General features: G+C 46.0%; 1 protein-coding gene across 2 annotated transcripts in view; it reads right to left on the bottom strand.

The window, feature by feature from the left end:
• Positions 1 to 16517, bottom strand: part of LOC126248918 (MAM domain-containing glycosylphosphatidylinositol anchor protein 1-like) — a 1134762-nt gene that overhangs the window by 1234 nt on the left and 1117011 nt on the right. The window lies entirely within an intron of this gene.

The raw sequence follows: 16517 nt of genomic DNA, 5'->3' as shown, positions 1-16517 counted from the left end.
TATATTGGAAAAAGATTTGATGATCAAGAAGGACAAGGCTGTAGTAACCAAAACCAACTGCGGGAACGCCTTGGGCTGTGGATCGGAGCCACCAGGCGGGGAAGCCACCAGGCGGGGAAGCCGCCGGCGTTGGAGCACGCACCACCGGGTAAACACAGGACGAGTCCGACGACAGACCAACGACAACTGATAACAACCGACCACGACCGACTATGACCGACACAACAAGGAAGAGATAAACAACAGAGGCTTGTGGGAACCACAACACCAAACACCAACAGTAAATCCACTCACAACCAGAACCAGGCAAATGTCAACAACGAGCAACGACCCAGAACGCAGTACCGTCGAGATAGAAACGAAATCCAGAGCGAGTACCAGACTGACTGGACTAGGGCAGAGCGGGTCCCTATATACCAGGGCTTCACAACATACGTGCTCGCGGAGCAAGCTGTGAGCAGCAAGGTGCGAGCACGGAGCAGCGCGAGCACGCTACCCCCACTACCCGACCAGAGCGGAGAGTGGGGAGAGTCACGTGGGGTACACAACAGCTGCCGCCAGTCGATGTAAATCCGCGGCCACCTGCAGGGATATCACTCACGAATTATTACTGCGACAAATGAAACAAATAAAGGAGAATGTACACGTGCCTCATAATTTTATTAGCTTAGTGTATGCCTCTACCATCTGTAGACACTGAAACTAAAGAATTCCACGACAATCCTATATTTTCAACACTTTCTTCAACACTACTTAAAATATCACCTCCGGTTGTAGTGTTCTTCATGGCTACTACATCGAGGAGCTCCTCCCTCACCTGAAGATCTCTATTAACACCTCTAATAAATATGGCAAGCTGCGCTGTTCCAGTGATATCAACACTTTCGTCCAGAGCTAGAGAATACGCCATAAAATCTTTACCGATATTTGCAAGCTGGCTCTGGACGTCGTCTGCCATGTCCTGTATGTGACGCATAATGGTCATGTTAGATAATGGCACAATCCGAAACTGTTCGACTTGAGATGGACACAAATGTTCCGCTGCAACTACCAAACATTCCTTTATTAAATCGCCATCAGGTAAGGGGCGCAGGGATTTTGCTAAAAGCATAGCAATTTTGTAACCCACTCTGAGAGCTGCCTCAGTTGATTTTTCTTCGTCGTCCAGATCTTCTTAGGATAGCTTCCTTTTAAGTTTAATAACTTCCTGTGCACGATCTGGTCAATCACATTTTCCACGTCCGTAGTCTTTCGCGTGGTATGACATATAATGTCGCTGCAAATTAAATTTCGTAAAAGAATTCAGCGTTTTGTGACATACTAATCATTTTGCAACACCATCTTTTTCAGTAAACAGATACAATTCCTCCCAATGGGGGTTGAACTGCGAAAGCATGGTTGGGGTTACACAACGGCGACTTCACATGATTCTTAACCAGCGAAGTGGCTGTTACGAGCTGATCGTAGTACTTTAAACGTTACACAGTCGGCGCGAATTCAATAGGCACGCTGCGGCCGTATTCAAACGTGCGCGCGCATTTCCCCTCCCTCCCCACTCTGCGACCTTGCAGCTCGCGAGCAGGTGCCTGAGCAGACGCGAGTACTCGTGCTCAAAACCGGCCAGTTGTTAAAGCCGTCAGCACACGGGCCGTGCTGTCGAACGTTAACGTTGAGCGTGCCAAGTTCAACGTGCTGCTGAACGCTCAGGAATGACGTGACTTGAGCATACGGTACGTGGGCCCCAACGTGGTATAAGCGATCGCAACGCACTCCAGCGGCAGTTGAAGGATGTTTCTAGTTCGTAGATCACACTGTTTACTCAACGGGCGCGCATAAAATTCCCACGTTAGCTCTATTAAATCGCACATTTTCCCCATCGTCCACGAAAAGGAAAGTACCATGTCCAATCAATAAGGACAGAGACATATAAAAGTTCCATTACAAACAGTAGGATACAAATTTGGAATACTTCTCCGCATAAGATACACATTATTTCATCATTCCCACATTTTAGTAAAACCCCAAGGTCAGTCTTACTTAATCACTGTTTCTACCCAGTAGCAGAATCTTTGCAACATGTCAATTACGAAGCGTAAAAGAAAAAGGAGCAAAATATCTTTATACAAGTAGCGCAAGCTGTCCTGTAGATTAAGCCAATCGAACAAAGTCACCCCTCAAAAAAGTTGAACTTATGTTTACATAACATCAAATATTATAGTATATACTTATATTAAACTAATAATACAGTATCAGAAACTAATAAAAACGCGAATGTTAGGAAATAAAATGTAGTGGTGTCAAGCCGCGAACCTCCGCCCCAACTAACAAATCAATACAAAACAGTAATGCTATCCATTACGCTAAACCAACCACACAGAGTTTATGACTATTCAAAGTATGTAACCTATTTCAGAAAACCTTATAGTAGATATGTCACTAATTGAAATTTAATTATAACAAATTGTACCAAGAACAATGCGTTTTAGTGGATCTTCCGTGTGTCGCTGCCTTCAAATAGCCTACTCTCGTAATACGCAAGTTACAATAATTCTTTTGCCATGAATATGATGTTTCTCGTTACTTTATTGGAACGAATCACAAAGTTAACAACGGGTTTTCCAGTGATTCTGAATTTGCTGGTGCTCAGAAACAGCATACATACATATAAGCTTGAAATGAATGCCAATATGGCGTCTTACAACTCTGTACTGAAGGGAGACGGCGTGCGTGTGACGTAGGTGGCGTTGTGCCATCTCATTGGTCAACGCTCAGACGCACGCTCAGAATATCTGACATGCCAGATATTGCTCTGCACGTTCGGAAAGACTCCCGAACGTGCTATTCCACGCTATGACGTCAGGAACTCGGCACGCTCAACGCTCAACGTTCGGATGCACGGTCCGTGTGCCGACGGCTTAAGCCCTGCTATATACGAACCCGGAGGGAGCGGCTATTGGCCGCTGTCTGCACGTGGGGTAGCGGTAGCGCTGCGCGGAATAGCCGCCGCGGAGGCGGAGCCCTCTATGGGCTGGCCACGCCCATTTGTTCTAGCGCGTGTTCGACTTCCGCAGCGGAAGGTACTAGAAAGGCAACATGTCGACACTGTAGAGCATGTTGGGTTACAACAGCGACATGTGGGCAAGGGTTATCCTGTTGGAAAACACCCCCTGGAATGCTATTCACTAATGGCAGCACAACAGGTCGAGTAACCAGACTGACATACAGATCTTCAATCAGGGTGTGTGGGATAACCACGAGAGTGCTCCTGCTGTCACACGAAATCGCACTCCAGACCATAAATTCAGCGTGACTCAACTGGTCTCCTTCTAACCAACACAAGGCCATCACTGGCACCGAGGCAGAGCCAGCTATCAACAGAATATACAACAGACCTCCACACTGCTCTTCAATGAGCTCTCGCTTGAATGGCGGAGGTTTGGGATCAGTGGAATGCACGCTATAGGGTTTCTGACAGAGCTATCCTTGAAGTAACCGATTTGTAACAGTTTGTTGTGTCACTGTGGTTCCAACTGATGCTCAAATTGCTGCTGCAGATGCACTACAATGAAACAGAGCCATACTGCCACGTGATCGTCCGGAACCCGGCCTTCTTGCGACCGTACATTCCCGTGACCACCGCTGCCAGCACTCAGTTACAGTGGCTACGTTCTTGCCAGGTCTTTCTGCAATATTACAGAAGGGACGTCCAGCTTCTCGAAGCCCTATTACACGACCTCGTTCAATCTCAGTGAGGTGTTGGTAATGACGTCTTTGTCGTCATGAAGAAATTCTTGACTAACACCAACTCACCACGTCCATTGTCAAAGGTTAGTAATGTTCACGACCGTTACTCCGTGTATTTAAAGCAAACATTATTTGTATCCTCATAGTGGCGCTATTAGCACCACTCTTATGCGACCAGAGCCAAATTTGTGTGGGCATCATCTTTCAGATGCAGAAACCCGCTTACCAACTTTCGTTTATGTTGCACAAAAAATTTGTGGTAAAGCATTACGGCACCAACTCAGCCTCGTGATGCCAATTGAGTAGCTACTCGACCGAATAGTAGCGGCTCCGGTCAAAGAAAACCATGATAACGACCGGGAGAGCGGTGTGCTGACCACACGTTGCTCCTATCCGCATCCTCAGCTGAGGATTACACGGCGGTCGGATGGTCCCGATGGGCCACTTGTGGCCTGAAGACGTTGTGCTTACTATGGGACCAAACTGCTGCCATCATCAAAATGGTTCAAATGGCTCTGAGCACTATGGGACTTAACATCTGAGGTCATCAGTCCCCTAGAACTTAGAACTACTTAAACCTAACTAATCTAACGACATCACACATATCCATGCCCGAGGCAGGATTCGAATCCGCGACTGTAGCGGTAGCGCGGTTCCACTCGCTGACATCATTGATCCCTAGGATTACACACTATTGAAACTAACTTACGCTAAGGACAAGAGCCCGAGGGAGGACTCGAACATCTGACGGGAGGAGCCGCGCGAACCGTGACAAGACGTCTCAGATCGTATGTCGCACAACTCCTTCTTAGAGTTGTGACTTCTTTTTCGCCAGTGTGCTATGCATTTTGCGGTAGGTCGAAAGTTGAAATCGTTAATTCAAATGGAGCAGACTCAAGAATTTTTTGTATGAGCTACAGTTATTCCTTAAGACGAAGACTTAGAGGGAGGAAACATTTGCCACTGTGTTAATGTTGCCTGCGAGCCCTTGAGTTGTATCGTCTCCGTATTTTTGAAGACCAAGAAGACAAGATGCACCTGCAGTGCGTGATTGCGGAGGATAACAACAGCAATACTTTAGAAGCTTCAGTTTTTCAGTAATAATGGTATGATATTAGAAAGGCAAATGCGCTAACAGACATAAAAACACTTTTTGTTCAGATCTGTGTTATCATTGGAAAAAATAACAAACAAATATTCCGCCAGCGATAACAAACTTTGGACAAAGAAGATAATCGTTAAATAGTGTTCGATGACGTAAATCTACCTCTACATCTACATCCATACTCCGCAAGCTACCTGACGGTGTGTGGCGGAGGGTACCCTGAGTACCTCTATCGGTTCTCCCATCTATTCCAGTCTCGTATTGTTCGTGGAAAGAAGGATTGTCGGTATGCTTCTGTGTGGGCTCTAATCTCTCTGATTTTATCCTCATGGTCTCTTCGTGAGATATACGTAGGAGGGAGCAATATACTGCTGGACTCTTCGGTGAAGGTATGTTCTCGAAACTTTAACAAAAGCCCGTACCGAGCTACTGAGCGTCTCAATTAATTAAACTAATTCTGTGGAACCGCTGCATAAAGCCGTGTTTGATTGTCTTCAGCAGACGTCGGAATAGTTATTTGACAGCTAAATGCAAAATAAGCAACTGCGTTGTACATGAAGCGATGAATAGGTTACGAAGCTACGTAATGTCTTCTTCCGTTGTGCAAATTCAGGGCGGTCTATTCTATGCTCGCATGTACGGACAATTTTATGAATGAGAATTTTCTACAGAGAAATCGATGTAAAAGAAAGTAAATAAAAACGTAGAGTACACGGAGAAATCTTTTCTGTGATACTCCAGCGTGAATTTACACGCAAATGGGCATTCCTATGATCCTCCGTACGGAAAATGGTCATGTTGAAACCTTTTGATACAAATCCTTTGGCCATCATAGGTACATTATTTGAAAACCACCACCGCGCAGCAGACTGAACATTTGCTTTGGCCGAGTAAGAATCAGCAGAAGAATCGGTCATTTTGTTGCGTGGCAAAATATCACAGTAATGACCTGGAGACATTTCAAACGTGCGAAGAAGCTAATGGTAAATTATGTTATGAAGGGGATGGACTGTATTACAAACGCTTTCGAAGGGTAGACCACCGAACAAATCGGTGCAGTGGTTCAAATCTGTACTCGCATTTGAGAGTAATTACACTCCTGGAAATTGAAATAAGAACACCGTGAATTCATTGTCCCAGGAAGGGGAAACTTTATTGACACATTCCTGGGGTCAGATACATCACATGATCACACTGACAGAACCACAGGCACATAGACACAGGCAACAGAGCATGCACAATGTCGGCACTAGTACAGTGTATATCCACCTTTCGCAGCAATGCAGGCTGCTATTCTCCCATGGAGACGATCGTAGAGATGCTGGATGTAGTCCTGTGGAACGGCTTGCCATGCCATTTCCACCTGGCGCCTCAGTTGGACCAGCGTTCGTGCTGGACGTGCAGACCGCGTGAGACGACGCTTCATCCAGTCCCAAACATGCTCAATGGGGGACAGATCCGGAGATCTTGCTGGCCAGGGTAGTTGACTTACACCTTCTACAGCACGTTGGGTGGCACGGGATACATGCGGACGTGCATTGTCCTGTTGGAACAGCAAGTTCCCTTGCCGGTCTAGGAATGGTAGAACGATGGGTTCGATGACGGTTTGGATGTACCGTGCACTATTCAGTGTCCCCTCGACGATCACCAGTGGTGTACGGCCAGTGTAGGAGATCGCTCCCCACACCATGATGCCGGGTGTTGGCCCTGTGTGCCTCGGTCGTATGCAGTCCTGATTGTGGCGCTCACCTGCACGGCGCCAAACACGCATACGACCATCATTGGCACCAAGGCAGAAGCGACTCTCATCGCTGAAGACGACACGTCTCCATTCGTCCCTCCATTCACGCCTGTCGCGACACCACTGGAGGCGGGCAGCACGATGTTGGGGCGTGAGCGGAAGACGGCCTAACGGTGTGCGGGACCGTAGCCCAGCTTCATGGAGACGGTTGCGAATGGTCCTCGCCGATACCCGCACGATGTTGGGGCGTGAGCGGAAGACGGCCTAACGGTGTGCGGGACCGTAGCCCAGCTTCATGGAGACGGTTGCGAATGGTCCTCGCCGATACCCCAGGAGCAACAGTGTCCCTAATTTGCTGGGAAGTGGCGGTGCGGTCCCCTACGGCACTGCGTAGGATCCTACGGTCTTGGCGTGCATCCGTGCGTCGCTGCGGTCCGGTTCCAGGTCGACGGGCACGTGCACCTTCCGCCGACCACTGGCGACAACATCGATGTACTGTGGAGACCTCACGCCCCACGTGTTGAGCAATTCGGCGGTACGTCCACCCGGCCTCCCGCATGCCCACTATACGCCCTCGCTCAAAGTCCGTCAACTGCACATACGGTTCACGTCCACGCTGTCGCGGCATGCTACCAGTATTAAAGACTGCGATGGAGCTCCGTATGCCACGGCAAACTGGCTGACACTGACGGCGGCGGTGCACAAATGCTGCGCAGCTAGCGCCATTCGACGGCCAACACCGCGGTTCCTGGTGTGTCCGCTGTGCCGTGCGTGTGATCATTGCTTGTACAGCCCTCTCGCAGTGTCCGGAGCAAGTATGGTGGGTCTGACACACCGGTGTCAATGTGTTCTTTTTTCCATTTCCAGGAGTGTATATTAAAATCTCGCTCTCCATCTCCTCCTCAGTCCCTCCCCCTTACGGCCGTCTGGAGTTAGATTTTCCGTGTTTTCGTGATTTTCATGTTTCCCATAGATTAATTAAAACGAATGCCCCGACGGTTTCTTTGAAAAAGACACGGCCTATTTCCTTTTCCACACTTATTCAGTCAGAGTTCCTTCACTCTCGTGACCCGGTGTCTACAAGACTTTAAATCCTGATCTCCATCTTTTTTTCGATTAGAATATCTTGTTCTGCAAGACTAGATTACCAAGGGAGTCTTGTTTCACAGGTTCTGTTTCGGGATAGAACAATACCAACGAGAGATACAGGGAGACAATTTTTGAACTATATGAAATAAAGTCGCTATAACTTCTGAACAGTTTGCGTTAGGGCGTTCAAACTGTAAGGTTGGCAGCACGGCATGATGGGAATTAGTGTGCGCTGTATGGTTTGGTTTAGCGACGAAGCCCACTTTCATTTGCATGGGTTCGTAAATAAGCAAAACTGGCGCATTTGGGGCACTGAGAATCCTCATTTCGCTATCGAGAAGCCTCTTCACGCTAAACGGGTGACTGTGTGGTGTGCAATGGCCAGTCACGGAATAATCGGTGCGATATTCGTTGATGACACGGTGACTACCGCACGGTATGTGAAGGTTTTGGAAGATGATTTCATCCCCATTATCCAAAGTGACCCTGAGTGCGACATGATGCGGTTCATGCAAGACGGAGCTCGACCCCATCGAAGCAGGAGAGTGTTTGATGTCCTAGAGAAGCACTTTGGGGACCACATTCTGGCTCTAGGTTACCTAGAGGCCACTCGCATGGGCCTCGATTGGCTGCCGTATTCTCCGGATCTGAACACATATGACTCCTTTTTATGGGGCTGTATTAAAGACAAGGTGTACAGCAATAATCCCAAAACCATTTCTGAGCTGGAAACAAGTATTCAGGACGTCATCGATAGCATCGATGTTCCGACACTTCAGAGGGTCAAGCAGAATTTCGCTATTCGTCTGCTCCACATCATCGCCAATGATGGCAGGCATATCGAACATGTCATAACCTAAATCCGGATACCTGTAGTGACGTTTACGTGTTGAATAAAGTGTGATTTACGTTTTTTTAATGTAGTTCAATAATTGTCAGCCTTTGTCTGACAGCCCTAAAATCTGATCTCTCCACGACCACTCTTGTTTATGTCTTCTTCCAAGAATGGCGGGGATTCATTTAACAAGGATCCATTTTCTTGTCCTTTCTTTTCAAAACTATTCTGGTTTTTATTTTCTATTGGCCTTAATGTTGATGAAACATTAAAAATATGCTCGTAGGGCTCTCCAGCGTGCTCTGACATTCTTGTTCGGTTGTCGATCTACAGGGTATTTCAAAAATGACCGGTATATTTGAAACGGCAATAAAAACTAAACGAGCAGCGATAGAAATACACCGTTTGTTGCAATATGCTTGGGACAACAGTACATTTTCAGGCGGACAAACTTTCGAAATTACAGTAGTTACAATTTTCAACAACAGATGGCGCTGCAAGTGATGTGAAAGATATAGAAGACAACGCAGTCTGTGGATGCGCCATTCTGTACGTCGTCTTTCTGCTGTAAGCGTGTGCTGTTCACAACGTGCAAGTGTGCGGTAGACAACATGGTTTATTCCTTAGAACAGAGGATTTTTCTGGTGTTGGAATTCCACCGCCTAGAACACAGTGTTGTTGCAACAAGACGAAGTTTTCAACGGAGGTTTAATGTAACCAAAGGACCGAAAAGCGATACAATAAAGGATCTGTTTGAAAAATTTCAACGGACTGGGAACGTGACGGATGAACGTGCTGGAAAGGTAGGGCGACCGCGTATGACAACCACAGAGGGCAACGCGCAGCTAGTGCAGCAGGCAGGTGATCCAACAGCGGCCTCGGGTTTCCGTTCGCTGTGTTGCAGCTGCGGTCCAAATGACGCCAACGTCCACGTATCGTCTCATGCGCCAGAGTTTACACCTCTATCCATACAAAATTCAAACGCGGCAACCCCTCAGCGCCGCTACCATTGCTGCACGACAGACATTCGCTAACGATATAGTGCACAGGATTGATGACGGCGATATGCATGTGGGCAGCATTTGGTTTACTGACGAAGCTTATTTTTACCTGAACGGCTTCGTCAATAAACAGAACTGGCGCATATGGGGAACCGAAAAGCCCCATGTTGCAGTCCCATCGTCCCTGCATCCTCAAAAAGTACTGGTCTGGGCCGCCATTTCTTCCAAAGGAATCATTGGCCCATTTTTCAGATCCGAAACGATTACTGCATCACGCTATCTGGACATTCTTCGTGAATTTGTGGCGGTACAAACTGCCTTAGACGACACTGCGAACACCTCGTGGTTTATGCAAGATGGTGTCCGGTCACATCGCACGGCCGACATCTTTAATTTCCTGAATGAATATTTCGATGATCGTGTGATTGCTTTGGGCTATCCGAAACATACAGGAGGCGGCGTGGATTGGCCTCCCTATTCGCCAGACATGAACCCCTGTGACTTCTTTCTGTGGGGGCACTTGAAAGACCAGGTGTACCGCCAGAATCCAGAAACAATTGAACAGCTGAAGCAGTACATCTCATCTGCATGTGAAGCCATTCCGCCAGACACGTTGTCAAAGGTTTCGGGTAATTTCATTCAGAGACTACGCCATATTATTGCTACGCATGGTGGATATGTGGAAAATATCGTACTATAGTTTTTCCCAGACCGCAGCGCCATCTGTTGTTCAAAATTGTAACTATTGTAATTTCGAAAGTTTGTCTGCCTGAAAATGTACTGTTGTCCCAAGCATATTGCAACAAACGGTGTATTTCTATCGCTGCTCGTTTAGATTTTATTGCCGTTTCAAATATACCGGTCATTTTTGAAACACCCTGTATCTACATTGTGGCATGCATAAACGATTCTTCGGGTTTAATCATTTCAAGTATTATATTGAAAGTATTTAATAGAAGGTCGCTGAACATTTGAGAACCAAATGCAAACTAGACTGAGGGTTCTAAGTGACACCGAAATGCGTCACTGTCTGTTACTTCTGTCCATCGTCGGAAAATGCTTCTGCAAAATCAAGATGCGAGCATAAATATTCGGCGCGGTATTTAACTTTAACGAGATCAACATGAACGGGATATTCGTACTACATGTAAGGACATTGCCATTACTTCTGCGCCACGTCATTCGGTGAGCTATGTGTGTTAGGCGATTTACGAAAATAAATGGAAATAGGGACAGCTGAACAAGGACGAACGAAAACTCATTAGCACAAATTTCCAGTGTCTAGTCGCGATTTCCTGACGTCTGCGTGTCAGGGGATACCACAGCGGTCGCAGGGCGGACCTATTCAGCACACAGGGATGAAGTCAATAGTCCCGGCAAACACGCTTTGCAGCTACGCCATGCTACTGAGTCACAATTCATGTTTGGCAATCTGCGGTGATCCCATGTGGGACCTGAGCTGCGCTGTTCTCCCAGCTCCTGCACACAACCAGCGCACTGATATACAGGATCCAATATCTCTAATACACTGATGTGAAACAGTGCCTGATGACTTAGACCGTAGATATTTATTTTAGATGTTGCAGAGTTATCTTTATGTCCAGTAATGTGTTTGCAGAGTAACTGAATACAATAATGAATTAATAACAGAGCAAAGGGCTGTTGTTGAATCTTTAACGCTACTCACTCAAGAACATCGACTGCAAGTGATTAATGGGAGTGCTGGAGTGGACGCTGCCAATGAACGATGTGTACTGAATAACTTTAAACAGAATAGCGCATAATTTAATTTATTTTATTTCAAATGGCTTCCCGCAGTGACCCATACAACCAAATACGAGATTTAAGAACACAATACAAAATTAAATGACGCGAAATTGTTGACTTGAAATGCAGGACATCGCCTGCTGCAAAAGTGAGCCACTAAACCAACTCCACATCCCCGGTAATGATTTGTAAGGAGAACGCAATCATGTTTGCAAATTTTTTAGTTACGTTCTGTTGTCCGTTCCAGACTATAACTTCTGATGTCGTTCACATTTAACATAGGTACATCGATGGAATCTATATTGAGACATCACGTTTATTTATTGCAAATTTACATTTTATTGCAAATTTATATTTTATTGCAAATTTATATTTTATTGCAAATTTAAAGACCTATTACTTGTTATTTTAAAACAGGTAGTACACGTTACAGTTTTGGTTTGTTATCTTTTTGTAGTTTTTCTGTTTCGGTTTTATCAGCAACATTTGACACAGAACAAAATTCTTTTTTGAAGTAACAAATAATTCTGTTCTCCGTTCCAGACCATAACTTCTGGCGTCGTTCACATTTTACATAGGCACATAGATGGAATCTGGAGTGGGACATCACGTTTACTTATTGCAAATTTATATTTTATTGCAAATCGATATTTTATTGCAAATCTAAAGACCTCTTACTTGTTATTTTAAAACATGTAGTGCACGTTACAGTTTTGGTTTGTCATCTTTTTATACTTTTTCTGTTACAGTTTTATCAGCAACATTTGGCACAGAACAAAATATTTTTTAAAGTAACAAATAATTTGATGTTGAAATATAAATAAAATATTCTTGTTTCAAGAAAAATGTGAAAAGATGATGTGGCAGAGAAGGCATTTGGTAGTGCCATCATCAGTTGTGACTGGCGGTGAATACCTCAGAAATGGTTTCTTGGTGATGCTATAGGTATTCAGACCATGTACAACATTGGCTGCTTTCTTGGCTAGATTGCCAGCACCTTACACTACAGTTATTGCTATCCTTAACTGTTATTTGACTGATACGTATAATTTGTCAGTGCATTTTGGTATGTTATGTCTGTTTCATAATTCTGGGTGCCTTATTTTCTGTTACATCTCATCTTCCTCCTACTACTTATCATCTTCATTGTCATAGTTGTTACTGTCACTGTGGGTGTTGCTGTTTATCTTCTGGAGACTACTGTTACGTTGCGTATAGGAATATCTGCTATATCATTGGCGCATCAAATAGTATAAACTATTCATCCCCTAATTCATTTTCAGAGCGAGTGCTGCAGTGGCTAGCACACTAGACGCGCAATCGGAAGGGGAGCCAACCAGGTTATTTGTTCTCCGTGATCTTCCATGTAAACACAGTCCACACCATTATGGAGTCACACCAGCTTGCACAGTGTCTCGTTGACGACTTTGGTCCATGGACTCTCGGGGCTCAGCCCCACACTCGAACCCCACCATAAGCTCTTACCAACTGAAATCGGGACTCATATGACCAGGCCACGGTTTCCTCTCGTCTAGCGTCAATCGACATGCTCACGAGCCCAGAAAAGGTGCTGTAGACGATGTCGCGCTGTCAGCAAAGGCACTCGCGTCAGTCGTCCGCTGCCATAGCCCATTAACACCAAATTTCGCCGCACTGTTCTAACGGATACGTCCGTTTACTTGCCCCACGCAGTGTTGCTGCTCTGTTAGCACACTGTGTTGTCCGTGGTGAGATAAGCGGTAATGCCTCAAATTTGGGCCGGCCGAAGTGGCCGTGCGGTTAAAGGCGCTGCAGTCTGGAACCGCAAGACCGCTACGGTCGCAGGTTCGAATCCTGCCTCGGGCATGGATGTTTGTGATGTCCTTAGGTTAGTTAGGTTTAACTAGTTCTAAGTTCTAGGGGACTAATGACCTCAGCAGTTGAGTCCCATAGTGCTCAGAGCCATTTGAACCTCAAATTTGGTATTCTCGGCACACCCTTGACTTTGTAGATCTCGGGGTATTGAATTCCCTACCGATTTCTGAAACGAATGTCCCATGCGTCTAACTCCAACTACCATTCCACGACCAGAGTCTGTTAATTGCCGTCGTGCGGCCATAATCACGTCGGAAAGTGTTTGACATACAGGGTGTTTCAAAAATGACCGGTATATTTGAAACGGCAATAAAAACTAAACGAGCAGCGATAGAAATACACCGTTTGTTGCAATATGCTTGGGACAACAGTACATTTTCAGGCGGACAAACTATCGAAATTACAGTAGTTACAATTTTCAACAACAGATGGCGCTGCAAGTGATGTGAAAGATATAGAAGACAACGCAGTCTGTGGGTGCGCCATTCTGTACGTCGTCTTTCTGCTGTAAGCGTGTGCTGTTCACAACGTGCAAGTGTGCTGTGGACAACATGGTTTATTCCTTAGAACAGAGGATTTTTCTGGTGTTGGAATTCCACCGCCTAGAACACAGTGTTGTTGCAACAAGACGAAGTTTTCAACGGAGGTTTAATGTAACCAAAGGACCGAAAAGCGATACAATAAAGGATCTGTTTGAAAAATTTCAACGGACTGGGAACGTGACGGATGAACGTGCTGGAAAGGTAGGGCGACCGCGTACGGCAACCACAGAGGGCAACACGCAGCTAGTGCAGCAGGTGATCCAACAGCGGCCTCGGGTTTCCGTTCGCCGTGTTGCAGCTGCGGTCCAAATGACGCCAACGTCCACGTATCGTCTCATGCGCCAGAGTTTACTCCTCTATCCACACAAAATTCAAACGCGGCAACCCCTCAGCGCCGCTACCATTGCTGCACGAGAGACATTCGCTAACGATATAGTGCACAGGATTGATGACGGCGATATGCATGTGGGCAGTATTTGGTTTACTGACGAAGCTTATTTTTACCTGGACGGCTTCGTCAATAAACAGAACTGGCGCATATGGGGAACCGAAAAGCCCCATGTTGCAGTCCCATCGTCCCTGCATCCTCAAAAAGTACTGGTCTGGGCCGCCATTTCTTCCAAAGTAATCATTGGCCCATTTTTCAGATCCGAAACGATTACTGCATCACGCTATCTGGACATTCTTCGTGAATTTGTGGCGGTACAAACTGCCTTAGACGACACTGCGAACACCTCGTGGTTTATGCAAGATGGTGCCCGGCTACATCGCACGGCCGACGTCTTTAATTTCCTGAATGGATATTTCGATGATCGTGTGATTGCTTTGGGCTATCCGAAACATACAGGAGGCGGCGTGGATTGGCCTCCCTATTCGCCAGACATGAACCCCTGTGACTTCTTTCTGTGGGGACACTTGAAAGACCAGGTGTACCGCCATAATCCAGAAACAATTGAACAGCTGAATCAGTACATCTCATCTGCATGTGAAGCCATTCCGCCAGACACGTTGTCAAAGGTTTCGGGTAATTTCATTCAGAGACTACGCCATATTATTGCTACGCATGGTGGATGTGTGGAAAATATCGTACTATAGAGTTTCCCAGACCGCAGCGCCATCTGTTGTTGACAATTGTAACTACTGTAATTTCGAAAGTTTGTCTGCCTGAAAATGTACTGTTGTCCCAAGCATATTGCAACAAACGGTGTATTTCTATCGCTGCTCGTTTAGTTTGTATTGCCGTTTCAAATATACCAGTCATTTTTGAAACACCCTGTAAATCACCTAAGTACAAATTACCGCCAATACACTACCCTTTTATATCTTGTGTACACGATACTACCGCCATCTGTATATGGCCATGTCGCTGTCCCATGACTTGTCACCTCAGTGTAGTTCCTCTGTGCTAAATCTCTGCAGTTGTCATTAGGCATCCCTGTAGACGTTTTCTGATTCCTGCGTTAGCAATTTCCTTCCGCTCTGTGTAGCTTAAAAAAAGGGCAATTTTCTTTGCTTAAATCTTATTGAATACCTTAAAATCAGTTTCGACCAGCAGTGACGTGGACTGAAAGGCATTTACACAGTTTATCACATACATTTTTCATAAGGAATCGAACAAGGACAGTAAAACATATTACACTACAGCTGCTCACCGAGTCTTGACACAAACCTACGAATTCCTGACGAAAAAATCTCATGAAGAATCGCTACTAAAAGGAAAAGAAACGAGATATAAAGCATTACCTCAGGCTTTTCGGACGGACTAGTGATAAATATATTAAATGTATTGGCAATTGCGAATATGGACGACCATCAACTGTAGAATTGAATGACGACAATGAAAATTTGTTTCGGACCGGCACTCGAACCCGGATTTCCCGCTTATTACGAGCGGTCATCTTACAATTTGGCTATCCATGCACAACTCCCGGCCGGACCCAAACTTCCATATGTCGTCAATCATTCGTCTACAACCTGTACTCATACATCCACTATATGTCTTCCCGTACAGGAGAGACATTTTACTTGAAAGTCGCTTGCCCGATGTTGGCGGATAAATACGATATTGTAGTGCCTGTGTTATTCCTATTTACGATGAAAAGTTTCTTTGGGCATGCAGGTACGGGCAGCCAAATGATGAGGCGGTCACTCACGATGAGCAGGAAATCCGGGTTCGAGTCTCAATCCGGCAAACATTTTCACTGTCGTCATTCCATTCTACAGCTGATATTTATCAATATTTGCCATTGCGAATACATTTAATGCAGTTCATAACAGCTGTAGTTGCAGTGCCTGTTCCTTTGGACATGCATGCAAATTCAAAGGAACTTTGCATCGTAAATCGGAATAACACAGGCACTGCAATATCGTAGTGGTAAATGTGGTTCTAGGGCGAGACGTCGGATGTCGTGAAATTTCCACCATATTTCGTCAGCGCAACTGACCGACATCTTCAGGTGTGGCGAGCAAACTGCTGCGACTAATCTTCTTAACAGGGACGCACAATACCAACTCAGCACGGCACGGGATCCAGCGCTGGCCGTGCTAAAATCACAGCGACCACAGAGAAAAACTGTTGGTCGCACAAGGGATGACGGTGGCGACATAGATATTCGTTTGACAACGGCGAGGACGGCCACACACCAGCGCGGACACGTATTTCGGCAGGCGGCTCCCGACAGAGGGCCGACGAGAGCGCACCGTATGAAGCAGCCGCTGCGAGTGCGTTCTTCGTCCGACAGATGGCGTTGCTGTCTCTCTCGCTACCGATCGGCATATCTGCGCTACTGGTCCCCGAATTTGGCGCGTTCATGCCTGCGTAGTTTCATCTCAGAGTGTC

This window comes from Schistocerca nitens, chromosome 3, assembly GCF_023898315.1.
Source record: "Schistocerca nitens isolate TAMUIC-IGC-003100 chromosome 3, iqSchNite1.1, whole genome shotgun sequence".
NCBI classification, from domain to species: domain Eukaryota; kingdom Metazoa; phylum Arthropoda; class Insecta; order Orthoptera; family Acrididae; genus Schistocerca; species Schistocerca nitens.
The sequence above is the reverse complement of the archived record's forward strand: the minus strand, read 5'-3'. Positions and strand labels throughout refer to the sequence as shown.